The sequence below is a fragment of the Alosa pseudoharengus genome, unplaced genomic scaffold (genome assembly GCF_046254945.1).
Source record: "Alosa pseudoharengus isolate Yale_2024_CS ecotype anadromous, Long Island Sound unplaced genomic scaffold, YU_APseudo_1.1 YU_APseudo_1.1_scf_9, whole genome shotgun sequence".
Classification (NCBI taxonomy): Eukaryota; Metazoa; Chordata; class Actinopteri; order Clupeiformes; family Clupeidae; genus Alosa; species Alosa pseudoharengus.
In genome coordinates, this window is record NW_027468881.1 from 19,373,204 (window position 1) to 19,388,049 (window position 14,846).

Sequence of the window (14,846 nt, forward strand, 5' to 3'; positions counted from 1 at the left end):
GGTTGGAGCAACAAAGTAGCCTACTTTATTCACGCCTAACAGCCTATATTCATTTGGTCAACTTTATATAGCCCTAAAAAGGCTAAATTTGCCTTTGGTTTACTTTTAGTTTACCGTGTAGCCTAACTTTAAACACTGTTTTGACAAACGTTTTGACAAGCATTTCTACCAATTGACCTTGTTCCTGCCCATATCTAGCTTTGCTGTCTCCATCCTTTCTGTTTTTGTAGTTTGCAAAAAAATATATAGTATTTATTGGTAACCAGCAACAAGTGCAATTTGTTAATCGCTGTCTTTCTCTCTCCTGCGCAAACAAAAATGTGTCCAATTAGCAGTGCGTAATTCTGCTTCATAAAGTTGAACAAATTTGGTTATTTCATATACATAGCCAGTTTATGGTCTACAGTTTAGAGTTGGTAAGTTATGGTAGGCCAACTTGGAGTGAATATAGGGGAAATTATTTGTATACTCGTAGCTGAGTAGCAATTGGTACAGGCAGGTGCGCACGTACATACAGCCGAACACTGCAAGCGCCAATGAATTGTGCTCTCACGACAACCACACAGTTAACTTAGATAGGTTAACATCACTCTAAGTTCGCATTCAAGCAAGCAAAATGATGATTTGAAGACATCTTTTTCGCTGGAAGGGCAAGGGGGTAACAACAGGACAACACAGAGACAGGCCAGATGGCAGGACTAATGTTATATGAGAGCATATGGGATAGCCTATTCTACAGGAAAATATTAAAACGGCAAGGCAGCGGGGGAAAAGTTAAAATACGTGATAAACCCGGAAAAAGTTGGCACGTTAGGTATGTTTCGGTTCGGTCCCTGTGATTATTTGTGAAATTGTGCAAACAGCCTTTTTTTAAAGTCTTTTGAGAAGGAAGGAGTGGCATGCAAGCTCTGAGAAATGGAGTTTTGGATAATGTTCAGCTTTGGCAGCTTTACAATGACTGAGGAAGCCTAGAGACAGTCGATAGCAACTAGTTCATGTGTTGAATTTGTTATTACCCAGTGTGCTTTGTTGAATGGTCTCAATGTTTTATTGTTTTATTTCATGTGAATACTATTTACTAGAGGAGTAATTATTTCAAGTAGGCTAATGCAGTTATGCAGGAAGTGTGCATTTAGTTTTCATGCTTATTGTGTTTCCACAACAATGTTAGTGAGTAAATCTACTGAAATGGCACCATCTTGGTGGAGTGTAATGTAAACCCAGCTAACATAGTTTTTGGTTCCCAAACGTTCCCCGAAGGTTAGTTTTTGAGTAAGTTTTGGTTCCCATGGAAAGTTTGCTGAATGTTCCGGGAACGTTAGTTCTTGGTTATATAACGTAACGTCCCCTAACATTATCTAAAGGTTGCAACCTTTAGATAACCTTCCCCTAACGTTCCCTAAACGTTACAACCTTTAGGGAACCTTCCCCTAACATTGCAACCTTTGCATACCAATTTTATTATTACTTTAAAATACTTTAAACTGCATGAGCAGGAATGCATTATTATATATTTGCAGGAATTAATGAACAGGCAAAATTGATGGGATTTATAACTTTAATATAAAATAATCAAAATACAAAAGGTCTAAAAATATACATTCAACAAATAGACAGACATACTGTACAATAGAGACAACAATATACATTGTGGCAGATACCAACACAATATACAAAACAACTATAGAAATAAGACATAATACCAATATAAGTACACATGGAGTGTGATGTAGAGTGCAAAGTAATAGTGCAAATGTAGTGTGCAAGACACATATTGGATTGATAAAGTATGTAATGCGCAGGTGAATGGTCAAAGTGGGGATGACCCCACTTATCTGCAGTTCAGGAGAGTGACGGCAGTGGGAAAAGAGTTGTTCTTGTGTCTGGTTGTTTTTGTGTGCAGGGATCTGTAGCGCCTGCCAGAGGGGAGGAAGTTAAAGAGTGTGTGTGCAGGATATGTGGAGTCTTTGGTGATGGTCTCTGCCCGCTTAGGTCCCAGAGTACAAGTCCTGGAGGGAGGGCATTTTGTTCCTTCTCTCCTGCAGCTCAGTTACTGTCGAGCAGGACGACAGCAATATGTCATCGACTGGAGCAGAGGGAGGTGACTGGGAGCTCCTTAAGAGCATGAGCAGCACATCCATCTTCTCCTCAAATGCGTCCATTCGCTGTGCCATGCGGTAATGGTTGTCCTTATTGCTATGGAAAAATGGATGGTGTTAGTTTTAGTTGTTAAATACATTATATACTTGCATATGTGAACAAATTAAGTGTCTTCTTACCTCTTATTTCCATCTCCATGGCCAAGCCACCTCCCTCTGTGTGATGAGTCACTTGTGCTATTTACAAAAAAAAAAGTTAGTTACTCTCAAGTTCCTTGTCATGAAATTGTATTTACTTGGAAATGGAAAATTCAAAGACACTGTACCTTCAACTGGGTCCCAAGATGAAGTGGCAGGCATTATAATAGACCCATCCAGCTCTGGGCAATGAGCTGGTTGCCTGTGTGGTGTTGACTCATCTAAAAAGAAAGTAAATATGAATATTGGTCAGTTCATTTATGGTAGGTTTCTTGCACATGACATTTGCAAAAGATAAACCTATGCTGTTACATTAAACAATCGCTAAAAAGAAAAACTCACATGCAGGTGGTGGAGGCAGTGACATCTGCTGACCTAAAAAAAGGCAGGAAGAGACAAAAGTGTGTTGAGCAAAATGTCTGCATTTCAGACTTCTTCGTCCCCGGGAGAGTGCAATAATTCTCTCCCCATGTTATTTTCCCATAGCAAAAATCGCAAGATAGGCTTTTGGATCTCAGCTTTTTGAAGGCAAAATTCAGAGGTCTATTCACTTGAATCGTCTATCCGATAAACAAGATGGCCGCCGACAGTGTATACATTATCTATAGCCATCTCTATGGCTCTAGTGTAGCCTACATATGCAGGACTGTTCAGTAGGTTATACCCACTTAAAAAGCATCACCATCTCAGTATACCTACTTAAAATAGACAAGGATACATTTGGGGTTGATCACAGTATAGCCTACCCACTACAGCTAACTACTAGCCTATGTAATGTATGGACTACACCGGTGTTTCCTAAACTTTTTTTCTGGGGACCCACTTTTTTAAAAATGACAGACTATCGCGACCCAACTCGTGAATGTGGTAGTTAACAAACTAGATCCTAACGGAAAGCTGTTAGCTTTCCTAAGCTATATAAGGTATGTTATGACCTAGGGGTAAGGCCACAACAAAAGAGGGAGTCGAGAGGTTGGACCTTTATCTAAAATATGGATTTATTAACCAAACTAACCAAATAACAGACAAACAAACGGTGTGAGGTGGGTCAAAATCAGTCATCAGTAATGCATGGATGTTGTGTGTTTGCAATGTGTCTGAGTGCAGTGTTGCATGTCCCAAAAACCAAAGTAAGAATGGCCCTCCTAAGGGGAGAATGCAGCAGCCTTTTAACTGGAAACACCTGCCCTCAGGTGCAGCTCATCAGCTCGTTAGCTCTTGAAGCACCTGAAGACAAGCAGAGAAAACGAGTATAGGGCCTAGTGGCCCGTCACAGGTATAAGATAGGGGTATTACATAACATAAATTGTCACTAAGCTATGCTGGCGACCCAAATAAAATTGCCAGCCTAAATCTCCTCTAGGGGTGGCAACATACAACATATGTTCATGAGTACATGACATCCCCCTTCTTTGAGGTTTTTTTTATTTTTATAATCTTAACAACAAATATAACTCATTATCTAGCACATTGGTTCTTAAACTTTTTGTCTGGCGACCCCACAAAAAAGTATGGCGAGGTCTGGTGACCCCACTTTCCCCAAACCCATTCTAAGTCCTTACTCAAATACCCCCCTCAAACGTTAACAACTAAATCAAGCAAAAACTAGAAAGCAAAGTCATTTGTTTTATTTACTCCATACGAACAAGAACCGAGAAAACCAAACAATCACGATTAAACAAGTGTAGGCTGCCGCCATATCAGATCAGAGCGCTATGGGCGTAGCGCGCGCACACACAAGCACGCACACACACATACACATGCAGCATTAGGCCTACAACGTTACATTAATTATATTTATGCGATAACAATAACAATATTTTTTTATTTCCCTTTTCTGGTTTACTATTTTTAACAATTTCAATGGAAAGGGTGGGCATGCTTCCGTGAACATAGCAAGTTAATTCTAGGAGGAATGCTGCATATGGTGACACGGAGATTTTCCTCCACGGTGCTAAGCCGACATCTGTATTTTGAGATGTTTCATTTTGACAGGTTTTAAGCTCTCATTCGCCAGAACATCGCCGCAAATCACACATTGTGGGTGGTCGAGGTTATCTTTAACTTGGCAAGTGAATGCATATTTCAGAAATTCTTTCTGATAAAGCCGACGCGCCGTTTGTTCTTTTTTATTCTCACCGGCCTGTAGACTTGTCCCATCTGAGGATCAAGGAGGAGTAGACGCACTGGTAGATGGCACTTCTGAGCTTTTGTTCAATTTTTTAAGCAGCCACCTGTCCATTTTGGCTAGTAGGCTACCTATGTCTTTTGTTTTGTTTTACTTAAAATAGCGGGAACAAGTTGAGTTTGCATAGTGGGAGCAGATAGTTACATTGTTTCTATCAGCGGACCCAGTGCCGGTTCAGACCTCCATGGGGCCCTAAGCAAAATCCTGCTAAGGGGCCCTCCTACCTGAACTCTGAGCGCCAAAATGTAACCATTTTTTTTATAGTATCATCTGACACCTCAGTGCTCCCAATACAATCATCCCACCCCATTTTGGATGTCTATGGAAGTTACCAAATATAGTGTTTATATAGTCTGGGCTGTTTGCTTATATAGTCTGGGCTGTTTGCTTTTGAGGCTTGCTGTACATATCCCGTTGCAAAAAAAAGTTTTTTGCCTCTAAAATAATGCATTCCCTGCATAAGAGCTGCAAATATTTTCCCCAAAACTGTGGTTTTCATACTCAGAAATCTGCAGTTTGACACTTGAAGTAATGCAGTTTTTTTTTTTTTTTTTTTTTGTAAGGGTCTGGTTGTGCTAGTAGCTTACTGACTGTTCTTCACCTGTGTGTCTGTAGGCTACTTGCCAAAGTTATGAACTGGCTCCCCTGATTCTCTTATATATTATTTCAATATTTTTTCAAACGCAGACTATTTTAAACAATTCATTTTAATACTTCATATAGGCCTAATTTACGATGTGCATCTATTGTCCATGCTGCACAGCGAATCAAAGTTAATACAGGCTACTATCCAATTTGCATACGTTCAGTTGTAGGCTATATAACTATAACTAAAGTTGACTGAAATAATGTAAAACAATTTAGTTCTTTTAAAATGTATGGGAAGAGTGAAATCACCTATTAGTTTAGATGGGTCCTCGCATGTTTCTGCTGAAAAACTGCTAACCGAGCTGCACGTTATTATGCACGCATTTTAAAGATGCGTTTTTTTTTTTTTTTTTTTTTTTAATGCCAGTCGCCCGCATTAAAAAAAATGCATATGCGATTATATTTCACAATTTTACGAAGTACTGTGACTGGGAAAGGCTGGCAAGCAAGCCACAGACAGATGAGGGGATTCACTTCCCTGTTAGGTAGGCCTAGGCTAGGCCAGCAACAGAGATGCATGTTGGAGAGATGCATGTTGACATCAAACCATGGAACGAACGCAAGTTTACCCGACTGCTGTTCCCGCTGTTCGCCATTCTCGTGACGTTTCTTCCGTTTTTCATGCCCTGAATGGTAATTCGGTTTCATGTTCATCTTCTTAATGTATGAGGCACTGTCGCTATAACTGTATACTTGTCTGTCACTATAGCTTGACTCCAGGAGAGACGGGGAAGGGGGCCTTCATTAACTTGCGGGGCCCTACGCAACTTGCGTAGTGTGCGTATAGGGAGAACCGGCCCTGAGCGGACCAGTAGCCCATAGGCTGAACCAGATCTCGTTGAAAGACGAAAACATTTCTCTCACTTCTCTTAACTGCGTGTAAATAAGAAAAAGGCAGAAAAGGCCAATATTTTCCTTTGTTTCACCTAATAATAATTTCAGACTGAATACAGAAAATAATTGGCGACCCCACGGAAGTTTTTGGCGACCCCTAGTTTAAGAATCACTGATCTAGCAGACTCATTCACATCACAAGTTAACTAGAGACTAGCATCAATTAAGTGTAACTTATAATGCCTAGGCTATGGCAAAATGTCAGGTATTAAACTAAACTCAGTGTCATGGCCTGGAAAAACATTTGAAGATATGATTGTAACAACACTGCATTAACTGCATTTGGAACGGCATTGAGCTTTCATGTCCTTTGTGTGTGGATGATGTATGTTATGAGATATTGTTCATGCAAGAATGCATGTGTTGCAAAGTGAGGTCAGTCTCTGTATCTTGCTGGCATTTTCACCTGCCTGCCAGACCGGGTGAAGTGTTCCTCCAGCACCTCAGTCTTTTCTGATTCGGTTTGTGCTGTGGGTGCAGCATCTAGGTCATGTTGCATCTAGGTCATGCATTAGGTGGTGTGGAGTGAGTGACATCTGGCTGAACGTAGATGTTTGCATCTGCTGTAGGTGTTGCAAACTCTTTCTCTCCTGTTTTCAGAAGGTGTTTTCGGTTTCTCCTGTAGGTCCTTCCATCTGAAGTCTGAACAATGAATGACCTTGGTTGTTCATGTCTGCTGATGATGACAGCTGGTTGCCATTCATTTCCTCTCTGAATTCTCACTCTCTCTCCTGTGTGTAGCTCTGGAAGACATCTTGTTTGTCGATCATAGCTTTTCTGTATGAGTTGTTTTCCTTCCAGCTTTCTTTTGATCGAGATGTTGCTTTCAGGTGTTAGCAGGGTGGTGGTAGTGGGAATTTTGGATTTCAGGTGGCAACCCATTAGATGCTGAGCAGGAGAGTGACCTATTCCTTCTAGTGGAGTGTTGCGATATTCCAACAGCGCGATGTATGGATCTCCTTTCCCATCTTGAGCTTTCTTGAGTAGGTTTTTCACTGTTTGGACAGTCCTTTCGGCCTGCCCATTGGACTGCGCATGTCCAGGACTCGAGGTAACATGTGTGAATTCCCAGTCCTTCGCAAAGTTAGTGAATTCAGCACAAGCATATTGAAGTCCGTTGTCAGACACTACGATGTCTGGTATACCATGTCTGGCAAAAACAGACTTCATTGACTTGATAACACTCTGCGCTGTTGTGTCTGTCCGTTTGTTGATCTCTGGAAACTTTGAGTAGTAGTCAACACGGAGAAAGTATTCAGACCCATTGAAGTGAAATAGGTCTGTTCCAATCTTGGACCACGGTCTATCAGGTAACGTGTGTGGTATGAGAGGCTCTTTGGGGTTGTTGTTTTTGTTGGCATTGCACACAGAACATCGTGACACAATGTTTTCAATTTGCACTGACATGCCTGGCCAGTACAAAATATCCCTCGCCCTCTCTTTGCTGCAGCAGAAATGAAAGGGGTTAGCCCCGAAGGTTTTAATAACTTATTATGATGACCTGTCTGGAACTGAAGCAGGAATGGTTGGCATATTTCTAGGTAATAATACAAAATCCAAGCTAAAGTAATGCAAATATAACACTAAAACACAACTTAGAACTAGGCCTACTTATGTACTCGTCCCACTAACGAGTTTGTTTATTTGTTTCCCCGACCAGCGCGGTAAAGTGCAAACACATCAGCACAAGACGACTCTAGATAGTGTCGTGGCCTTTATTGAAATATATCCTTTAGTTTATATATCTTTTATGTAGTATCTTTATTCTGTGTAATATCATTGTTTTGTGAAACTGAATTCTGTAGTATGTTCAGTGTGGGAAAGGAAGACTGGTTTAAGTGAAAGAGCAGGCCTGGCAGAAAATGGCATAGATAAGGTTTGGTGCCAGGAAATGTAAGCAAAACCTAAAGAATGGCAAAACCTAAAGAATGTATGAATAACAGGATGAGAGGGCAAAGGTGGAGTACCATATATTACTTGGTCAGTTATCTGTAAACATAGAGGGTCTTGTCTGGGATGACTTGAAGGGGTATAAAGGCTGGACAACAGCCAGAGGATGTTAGCTCACTGCTCACTTTGCTTACTTTGCTTTCACTTACTTGCTTTCTTCACCAATGCTCCGGAGTGCATTAAAGCCATCATCTGCAGTATACATCCATGGTGTGCGGACTTCTTTTGAGTTTGTATTATTTAATGTGGATTTAACACCACAATAGGGCTGAGCTCCGCTCTGGTAAGGTTAAATGGCGGATCATTCACGAGAGGATTTTGAGATGCACAGATTCCCAAATGAACGCATATCCACAGATTTTGTTAGAGTGGTGAAATACATTCACACAGCTGACATTATATTGAGGAAAAAGTATAGCCAACCAAGCTCAAATAGCTCAGTGTAGCCAGACGGACCTTACGTAGGCCTAAATTAGGACTTTAAAAAAATATCGGCGCAAATTATCGGCCAGAATTCTGTTATCGGACCGATAATAATATTTTCATTTTTTCACTTATCGGCCAATAATATATCGGCCGCCGTGCACCCCTAACAATATAACATATATCGTGCATCCCTAACAATAAGCTTTGCAGCCTTGAACAGCAATCCTGATGAGTAACTTATTTCTTCCTTGAATGTCCAATAAGACTGAACATCCTTGTGTGCGTCATTCTTATCTTTAGGCCATCCATTCATAACCATTGAGCGTAGCTGTTGCATCTCTGGATCAGCAGCTGTTGCATCTTGGAACGTAGCCAGTTTCTCATCAGATATTGGCAGCTGAGGAGTGATCCAGTTCACTTCAAGCTCCTCACCTAGCAAATCTTCTGTCTGTTCGTTCAGGTATGCACGACTGAGTGCGTCCGCAATGTGCATTTCTTTGCCTGGTTTGTAAGTCACATTGAGGCTGTATCTCTGAAGTCTGAGTAGCATCCTCTGCAATCTTGGTGGAGCTTTGTTCAGAGCCTTTTTGAAAATAGTCTCAAGTGGTTTGTGATCGCTCTCAACAAGGATTTCCTTGCCATACACATACTGATGGAACTTCTCACATCCGTAAACAATGGCGAGTAATTCCTTTTCGATCTGAGCATATCGTCGTTGAGCATCTGAGAGCGCACGTGATCCATATGCTACAGGCTTTCCATCTTGAAGTATTACAGCTCCAATGCCTTCAGAGCTGGCATCAACAGACACAGGCGTAGTACTTCAGTGTCGGTGCATTGATCAGTAGAGATTTCATTCTTTCAATGCTTTTGATCTGGCTGTCTTCCCAATGCCATTCAATGTCACTTTCCAGCAACTTTCTGAGCGGGGCACTCACCTCAGAAAGGTTGGGAATTAATTTGGACAGGTACTGAACCATGCCCATGAATCTCATGAGAGCTTGCTTGTTTTCGGGTGAGGGTATCTGTGCCACAGCTCTCACCTTCTCTGGATCGGGTTTGAGCCAGTCTGCTGATAGTATGTGACCAATGTATCTGATTTCAGTTGTTCTTATTTTGCACTTGCTTTTGTTCAGTTTGAGGTTCTGCTCTCTTGCTTTTTTCAGTAGCTGTATGAGTCGTCTGTCGTGTTCCTCAACAGTCTCTCCCCAGACTAGGAGGTCATCGATCACATTGACCACGCCATCAAGGCCTTCAATCATCTGTGCAATGGCGCGTTGAAAGACCTCGGAGGCTGATGAAACGGCAAAAGGAAGACGAAGAAATCTGTACCTTCCGATGGGTGTGTTGAACGTGCAAAGCTTGGAGCTCTCCTCATCTAGTTTTATTTGCCAGAAACCGTAGTTTGCATCAAGCACAGAGAACACTTTTGCTTTAGGCATGCTGGATACGACCTCTTCCACAGTGCGTAGTGGGTAGTGCTCACGTTTGATGGCTCTGTTGAGATCTTGCGGGTCGATGCAAATCCTTATTTTGTTTGGCTTCACAACGGTGACCATACTGTTCACCCAGTCAGTTGGGTCGTGTTGTCTGGTTATCACACCTAGTTGTTCCATTCTGTGCAGTTCTTCCACAATCTTGTCTTTAAGTGCAACAGGAACTCGTCTCGGTGGATGTATGACTGGCGAGATTTCTGGATCAATCTGAATGTGGTGATGCCCTGGCAAACAACCAAGACCGATAAACAGGTCCTCAAAGTCTTTTAGTGGATCATCTGCTTTGACTTCATGAATCCTTTTCACCATGCCTAATTTTTCACGTTTCACGTCCAAGTATCGCTGGTGCGTTAGCGTCTATGATTTGGAAATCAAGCTCATGGCTTCTGCCTTTGTATTCGCAGATAAGTGTTGCTTTGCCAACAGGCGACATCTGGTGGCCAGAATATGTCAGCAGCTTGCAGGATGAAACTTTCAGCCTTGAGCTGGTTTCAAGTGATCTGTAGCTTTTTTCTGCAAGAACATTACATTCTGCGCCTGTGTCAAGCTTAAAGCTCACATCCTTTCCATTTATTTTTAGCTTTTCAGTCCATTTGGCTTTCTTGCATTGATTTTCAGTTGTGACTGTGTCGATTTTTCTTAGTTTTTTAGTCTTATTCAGTTCAATAGTTCCTATGAAGAAATCGTCCTCTGTTTCAACCACATGTAGTCTCCTTGTTCCACTGCTTTGATTTTTAGTTAATCTGCACTTTTTTGCGAAGTGATTCTTCTTATTACATGCGTTACATGTCTGACCATAAGCTGGGCATTGCCTTGGTCCATGCTTATAACCACATCTGGGACATGTTGAATGTGCTGTCTGGTAATTTTCAGTCATTTTCGGTCTGCTTTTGTGTTCAGCTGGACTCATCTTTGCCTTAGTTCTGTCTGCATTTTCGGAATGCTTTACACTTCTTATCTTGTTCACCTCAATTTCTTCCTTGAGTACTTTTACTTGACTTGAAGTGATTTCATTGGCACGGCAGATATCAATGGCTTTTTTCAACGCGAGATCTGTTTCTCTTAACAGTCTTGCACGTACTTGGTCCTCACGAACACCATAGACAATCCTGTCCCTTATTAGCGAATCATGGAGATCGCCAAATTCGCAGTCTTTTGCTTTGTTCTTGAGGTCGGTCACGTAGGCATCAATGTTCTCTGTCAGGCCCTGAGCTCTCGTGAAGAACAGATGACGGATATACGGTAAGTTCTTTCTTGGCTCACAATAGTCTTTGAATTTTTTCTTTAGTTCAGACAACTTGTTAACTTCATCTACAGTAAACACGAATGTGTTGTATACTTTTACCGCCTCTTCTCCCGCGACGTGCAGAAACGTGGCGCATTGAACATCCTCCGCTTTTTTGGCAAACCCGCTGGCAATGAGAAACAAGTCGAATTTCTGCTCCCATATCTTCCAGTTTTCTGCAAGATTGCCTTCGAAACTTAATCCAGACGGTGGTTGTAGTTGTGTCATATTTCTTGTCGTGTTTTTTTACTTCTGACACCATGTAATGTATGGACTACACGGACAACATGTAGCTTCATCAGACCGGAAACTTTACTCCTGCACCATCCAATGTACAGCATCTACTTAAGGTGTCAAGCGCCCTCTAGGGGTGGCAACATACAACATATAGTACATGACAGCCTACATCACAGTAGCCTATATCCAGCTACATACAGTATATCCACTAGCCTACTAGACTACACCACTGCTGCCCAGTGACTTGCCTAAAAGGACTGACTGTACACTAAAACTAATTAAAAGAAACGGCAGCCTAGTGCTATTATTTGTAACATCAACGCGAGCAGGTTAACACGATGACACAAAACATACAATGCTGCAAAACATAACACGTTGAGAACAGCAGCAAACAAAGACGAACGAGCAATGTGCTCTGGTAAATTACAAACTTGGCAGAATCGGAATATAACAAAGCCCTACAAGTGAAAGGACTTAAAGGAGAATTCCGGTGTGATATTGACCTACAGTGGGTCCCAGTTAAAAATTGACACTTCATTCACGATCATGGTGATTCACGCAGCTGGGTGAAATGTAAGTACAACTGCAGCCGCTTGGGGGCAGCATAGTCCGCTGTGGCGTTCCACGGTCGAACCAGACGGCTCATTCGACAGCAAGGGCTGTGATTGGCCGAGTTTTCAGTGCGTTTCTCTGTGTTTTTAGCAGCCCCTGCAACATGCTAGTCCACTGTAGCCTAAGCTTTGTACATGATGTTAAACATAGTTTTGGATTCAGTGGCAAGATTTCTTGATTGTACAGTGCCTGTCTCTCAGTAATGTTTTAAAATGAGAGCTTCGTCAGCTGGCAGTAGGCTACTTTGTCGGTAGTCATGAGAAGTTCGCTTGCTAACAGAACATAAATATGCTGCCCAGAAACCTTGTGAATAGTTCTGATTTTTTTTACTACACTAACGAGGTTGAAATATAGACTTTGCCTACAGCATCTCCTTAACAGTAATGTTAACAAAATGACAGCATTCATATGACAAAGAAAAACGAATTCGGTCACTCAAGACTGTGCCACAGCAACCAGTGTAGGCTACAGTCCTACCCAATAGGCCTACTCGAAGCAGATAGCGTTGTCTGACGGTCGAGTGGGTTAATGCACGTATTTCCAGAACAGGGGCCTATTGCACAAAAGCAGAATTAAGACATCCGGGATAAGTTACTGAGCTGCGCTCAATGAATCCAAAACAAGAGCGTACAGGCTTAATTGGTTGCACAAAGACCAAGCCAGGATGAGCAGACACGGATTCATCAAGCCAGGTGAAACCTATTCTGGATAAGTGCGCGCTCACAGCTCCCTCAAATAGACCCCGCCACCGATCACAGATTCACTGATTTACCATGGCAACTAGCGGCTTCATTGCTTCTTCTACTGTGTGAAGTAGGTAGCGATAGCCTTTTCACAACAGCAACAAACAGCAACACCTCTGTTTAGGAGAATATTGCAACTAGTTCCGCCACCACCACGTGCGAAATGGTTAGGCACTCCCGTGATGTCACATTGTCGCATGACAGGTCGGGAATGGCGAGTATGTAAAAGTTAATCACAAACGTTTAAATAATGACAATGGGTCTAGGTATATGTGATAACAATGTGTAGTAGGCAATGGAATAATTATTGGTTTCCGTTTGTGGTGACTGCTGACTGAGATAAGGGATGATATTAAATAGATCCTGGAACTTAGCCTGGTCTGGAGCAGGCTAGCTCCACAGAATAAATCGCCATGGTAACTTATACCATAACATATCCTGCTGCCCCCTATCCCGCGTTTGTGCAACTGGATCACTGATAAATTGAGCCAGGATAACCAAGATATCCCGGCTTAATCCCTTATTCTAGTTTTGTGCAACGGGCCCCTGGTCTGCAACTTTAAGGCAGTTCTGAGTTCGAATCTAGGCAGGAGCAGAGCCATATAAAGGCCTAGGCCTATTGTTATCATTTTTTGCAAGGTGTTGCTCCTGGCAATACTTGTTTATAAGACGTTTGGTGATTAATTGATAGTTGTAAAGTGTGTTGAAACATGATACAGAGTGTGAACGTATGTCTCATAGCCCATCTCGGCTTGTCCCCTGCACTCCAAAATCTGGCGCTAGTTAGCCGATGCTACCAACAGCTTTTTCAATGGTGGTGCTTCGGCATCGGGCTAGCCATGCAAATAAATCACTGTTTTACAACATTTACGAGGCTCAATGCATCTCCACACTTCATTGGTAGATTTCCGAGGGCCCTGACATTTAAAACCAGACATTGAGAACTTTGAAAAAGCACTGGTAGTTTACTTACAAGACGATTTATACAGACAGTATCTTCACGAAGTTTAGCGTTTGCAGCCATCTTGAATTTAGTCACGATAAGTCGAGCGACGAGTAAGAATGAACAGAAATGCATGGATTCCAGTTTCTTCCAGTAGCAGCAACTGGAATCCATGCATTTCCACAGAATTATTTTTGGAATCTGATCCCTTATCATACCTGTTCATTCTTACTCGTCGCTCGACTTATCGTGACTAAATAGCGCCAGATTTTGGAGTGCAGGGGACAAGCCGAGATGGGCTATGAGACATACGTTCACACTCGGTATCATGTTTCAACACACTTTAGGTCAATATCACGCTGGAATTCTCCTTTAAGGTTAAACCTCAAACCCTTGCATTACAACCACTAGGCCTACATCATGAAACTGTAACATATTTCACTTACTTTCGTGAGATCGAATTCAAGACTAGTGTAATCCATTCCAAGACTTCTTCCAGCGGTGTTCAAGAATCACGGAATTCAAACAGAGCCGGTTTACGGAAGTCAGGACAAGACTTCAATCGATCACCTGAAAGCAGAGGCGCTGTCTTCCTCCTACTGGCGTGGGGGTGGGCCTACGTGTAAGGGAGAGCCTGTCTGATTGATAGGGGTGTGACTTTCGAAACCGACGTCTCGAATCAGTGTCGAGGCTTCGAAGCACAAGTGTTTCGAAACACTGCTTCGAAACGTGGTTCAAAACAGCCATGTCATGTGACCACTGCTTCGAAACATCGTTCAAAATCCCCATGTCATGTGACCAAAGTTAAGTGAACCTTCGGTGCATTTCACCGGTGTCGGCAGGCGTGCCCGCGCGTTCAATTAACAGTGTAGCTTTCTCTTAAGCAATAACCATGATGGTCTAGTGGTTAGTGAGGGTGTTTTTTGCACGGTAGCAGGGGCGTAGCCAGGATTATTTTATAGGGGGGGCCAGCTGGGTCCAGACTTTTTATTGGGGTGGCACTTGGGAATCAAAACTACTATTTAAAAACTACTCAAAATTTTTTGAAGATTAGGATAGCCTATTTTAATAATGGTAATAAATTGTGTAAAGCCAACACTGATACACAGGTCAGTTTGTTGTCCACT

The 14,846-nt window shown here is 42.1% G+C and overlaps 1 long non-coding RNA gene across 1 annotated transcript; it reads right to left on the minus strand.

Annotated features, from left to right (window-relative positions):
- Window positions 1-1,611: 1,611 nt before the first annotated feature.
- Window positions 1,612-14,577, minus strand: LOC143114730 (uncharacterized). Its single transcript, XR_012984984.1, has 5 exons — window positions 14,166-14,577; window positions 2,640-2,672; window positions 2,426-2,518; window positions 2,280-2,336; window positions 1,612-2,196 (listed from the first exon to the last, which is right to left on the minus strand). It is a non-coding gene; the product is annotated as an uncharacterized LOC143114730 (long non-coding RNA).
- Between the last annotated feature and the right edge of the window lie 269 nt (window positions 14,578-14,846).